The sequence below is a fragment of the Oryctolagus cuniculus genome, chromosome 7 (genome assembly GCF_964237555.1).
Source record: "Oryctolagus cuniculus chromosome 7, mOryCun1.1, whole genome shotgun sequence".
NCBI classification, from domain to species: domain Eukaryota; kingdom Metazoa; phylum Chordata; class Mammalia; order Lagomorpha; family Leporidae; genus Oryctolagus; species Oryctolagus cuniculus.
Window position 1 is genome coordinate 114,233,063 of NC_091438.1, and position 4,150 is coordinate 114,237,212.

At 52.5% G+C, this 4,150-nt stretch overlaps 1 long non-coding RNA gene across 1 annotated transcript; it reads left to right on the forward strand.

The window, feature by feature from the left end:
- The first annotated feature begins 1,056 nt into the window (after positions 1-1,056).
- Positions 1,057-3,491, forward strand: LOC138850422 (uncharacterized). Its single transcript, XR_011390160.1, has 3 exons — positions 1,057-1,192; positions 1,608-1,703; positions 3,279-3,491. It is a non-coding gene; the product is annotated as an uncharacterized lncRNA (long non-coding RNA).
- Positions 3,492-4,150: the final 659 nt, after the last annotated feature.

Here is a 4,150-nt window from a genome sequence, read left to right on the forward strand (position 1 = left end):
TGCATCTTCAGCCTCATCGTGCACACAGTAGGACCTCTATGAGGCCCTGGCTCTGAGAGGCCTTGTCACCAACCATGCCCGTCCTCAGGGGCGGTGCACATCAGCCAGCACAGAAGGGGGCTGGCCTCACTTTCTCTTCTTCCCTTCACCACAGTCCTGTGCGTCTGTTCCTTCTTCAGACGGAGGAGGGCACTGAGGTTTGAGGAAGCAATGGAAGCCCCTCGAGGTGTCCCAGAGCTGTTGGGACTAGACCCTGCACTCCCAGGCTTATCGTCTGCTTCCTGCAGCTACCATGGGTCTGACATGAACGGTGGGCAGAGGGGCGGAGGGGAGGCAGGGCACCTGTGGGGAGGAGTGATTCAGCACCCGCAGCCATTGTGTGTTTGTTTCCTGGGAACAATTAGGCAGCACACCTCCAACTTGCAATTTGCTACAGCGGTGCTAAATTTAAACCGGAAGAGATCTTTATCTGTGATCGATCCATACCTGGATGAGCATAATTAATCACACGGTCAGGCTGCCAGGGGGAATTCTAGACAAGACGGCAATTACGGCACAGGCGTGAGCGCAAGCGCATCCCTACCACGGAAGAGAGAGCCTTGGCCCCGAGGGCTCCTGCTAGATGCGGAGTAGGCCCTGGGGCGATCATCCCATGCTCCAAAATGGGGTCTGTCTGGCTAGGATGAACACTGCCCATCTAGGTCTGGAATCCCCTGGCCCATCTAGGCGGGCTCATCCACGATACTCCAGAAAGGGGCCACACACACACTGCTAAATCCAGCCGACTACCGAGCACCCACTATGCAGAAAACAACACAGTCTGCTCTGAGTCAGCGTACATTCTACGCGGGAGAGACAGCAGGAAAGGAAATAAATAAACGTGCAAAACGGCACTGAGCAGAACAGGAAGAGCAAGGGAGCAAGGGAAGGAGGGGCTGTGGTTCTGCAAAAGGTCATCAAGGAAGGCCTCTTGGAGGAGGCGTCGGGGCAAGGCCTGAGGAAGTGGGAGAACCAAGTCTGCAGATATATATGGAGGAAGAGAGAAGTGCCTGTGTGGAACAGCTGAAGCCAGAGTGTGCTTGGAACACTCCAGTAACAAACCGGGGGCCTCTGAGGCTGCAGCACACTGAGAAGTGCAGAGAGAGCTGAGGAGCGAGACCAGCGAGTCTGCCAGAGGTTCCCATGGAGCCCTGTGAGGCCACAGCAGGGGGCACAGACCACCGAGGGTGATGAGAGGCCCATGGAGAGCAGGACAGAGGGCAGCGGGTCCTGGCCCGGATAGGGAAGGAAGGAAGGCCCTGCCTGGAGAACAGACCAGCAGGGGCTGGAGGGAGAAACTTAGCTGCTGCACAGCCCTGGGGACACAGCCTGGTGGCCTGGATGCCACGATTCAGTCACCAGAAGTTCAGAGCTGAGTAAAGAGCAAAGTGACAAAGGGGCAGGGAGAAAAAGGAAGGAAAAGGATGAGAAGGGGAAGAAAAACAGAGCCCGAGAGACAAGAGTATGTTTTATATGCCGATCAAGAACTCCATCATCAATTCCCGAAGGGAAGACACTAGGGTTGGGAAAGTGGGAAAAAAATAAAACCTTCACTGGTGACCTCCTAGGTGCTACCTGCTATCCCAAGTCGTCTGATGTCTCACTTCGTCATGGAAAAGTCGTTTAAGGACAGCCCACCTGGAGCTGGCATTGTGGTACAGCAGGTAAGGCACTGCCCGCCAGGCCGGCATCCCACTTCAGAGCAGCAGCTGGAGTCGTGGTTGCTCAGCTCCCCATCCAGCTCCCTGCTCATGCGAGCACCTGGGTAGGCACTGGAAGATCGCCCAAGTGCTTGGGCCCATGCCACCCACATGGCACACCTGGGTAGAGTTCCTTGCTCCTGGCTTCTGCCTGGCCCAGACCTGGCTGTTGAAGCCATTTGAGGAGTGAACCAGCAGACAGAAGATCTCTCTCTATCTCTCTCTCATTCTCACTCTTACTCCCCCTCCCTCCCTCCTCTCCCACACACCCCATCCCATGCCCTCTACATTCTGCCTTTCAAATAAACAAATAAATCTTTCAAAAGAAAAAGAACCTCAGGGTAGTTGAGACCCTGCTTGGTATACCTGCATCCCAAGTCAGAGTGCATGGGTTCAAGTTCCATCTCCACTTCCAATTCCAACCTCCTGCTACTTCCTGCTAATGTACACCCTAATGGCTCATGAACTTGGGTCCCCACCCATGTGGGAGACCTGGATTGAGTTATGGGCTCCTGGCATCTGCCTGCCCCAGGCCTGGCTACTTTAGGTATTTGTGGAGTGAACCAGCAGATGGAAGACCTCTCTGTGTCTGTCTCTCTGTCTGTATGTCTCTGCCTTTCAAATAAAATGAAAAATAATAACCATTTTAAAAAATGGTGAACTTCTATTGTACAGATGAGAAATCTGAAGCTCAGGTCAGTAACTTCTCCAAGGTCACGTGACCAATATGGGCATACTGGAATCAGAGCTGAGCCATTACCTAAATACAAAGCCTACCCTTTCCAAACTTCGTTCTGGCTAGGTGAAAAAAAAATGTGGAGACATAGTTCCTCTCTCAAAAAACCATCCTGATTTACAAGAACCCTCTGAGGCCAGAACTCTTATTATGCCTGATTGTAGAAATGAGAAAACGATGCCTCGAGATGTTAAGTGACTTGCCCAACTCACGGCAGCTAGGTAAGTGGCAGAGCCAAGATTCAAACTCTGGTGCAGCTTCAGACATCTTAACCCCTGCCCTGTACCATCACATTAAAGAGCTGTTGTCAGCTTCAATAAAATGTACTTTAGGGGCCGGCGCTGTGGTGTAGCGGGTAAAGCCACCACCTGCAGTGCCAGCATCCCATATGGGTGCTGGTTCAGGTCCTGGCTGTTCCACTTCCAATCCAGCTCTCTGCTATGGCCTGGGAAAGCAGTAGAAGATGGCCCAAGTCTGTAGTGGAATGAGAAGGCCATGCCAAGGTGGCCGCTGGCAAGCGAGCGTCAGTTACTCAGGAATGGCTTTGAAACCCACCTGGCAATGGAGCCTGCCGGGCAACAGGCTGTGATTGGATGGTTTTGGAAACTGCCTGGCAGCAGGCTGTGATTGGTTGGGGTATAGATCGCCCCTTGACCGGATTGGCTGGTCTTGGCTATATAAGCTGTTGTACTAACTGGAATAAACGAGTCTGCAGGCTGCTTGCCTTAAGCTCGCTTACACCGACTCCCGGGGTCTGTGTGGTGACTCCGTACCTCTTGCCCCCACCACGCTCCTCCTCTCAGAAACGAATCCACTGTAACATCATTGAGAAATCAACTGAAACACAAGTCCTTGGACCCCTGCACCCACGTGGGAGACCTAGAAGAAGCTCCAGGCTCCTGGCTTTGGATCGACACAGCTCCAGCCATTGTAGCCAATTGGGGAGTGACCAGCAGATGGAAGGCCTCTCTCCCTTTCTCTCTCTCTCTATGCTTCTCCTTCTCTCTCTGTGTAACTCGGACTTTCAAATAAATAAATAAATCTTTTTTAAAAATGTACTCTAAGCCTTGTGGACACATAGGTGGCAGACCTGAAGGAACCCAGCCTTCTCAGCTGCTTCCTGGAGAACACACACGCAGTCCCATTTATTGACATCTCTGCCTACACATATAGATATGGACACACCCACCAAGTTCACAAACACACAGCATTCCACAGTCAATGACTTCCTAAATTATCTGCTGTTATCTGAGTCTCTGGACGTTAAGTCACCCAATTATGATGCAATGCCAAAGCCATCTTGTCCATTTCTAGTAAGTAGACAGATGTGGTGGTCAAGTCACCCCTTGAAATGTCAACTGGAAAACTGACCGCTTCCTTCAGAGGGTCGGGGAAGGGGTGCAGGGTAGAGAGTTGGAAATCTCCAGCCCTTCAGCCAAGGAGACACCACGAAGCCCTTCTTCCAACGCCTCTCTGGTTCTCCACAAATCTAGAATCAGCTCCAAGCACCTGGCACAGCAAGTCTCCTGGTGGGACATGCTGCGGCACAGGGAAATGTGCAGAAGCAATTCCTCCTCTGATAGGCCTGTCCCCAACCCCTTCCCAGCTCTGTGACCCCAAGCAGGTGACTGGGCTCTCCGAAGACAGTGAGGATACGAGTACGCACTCCTGAGCA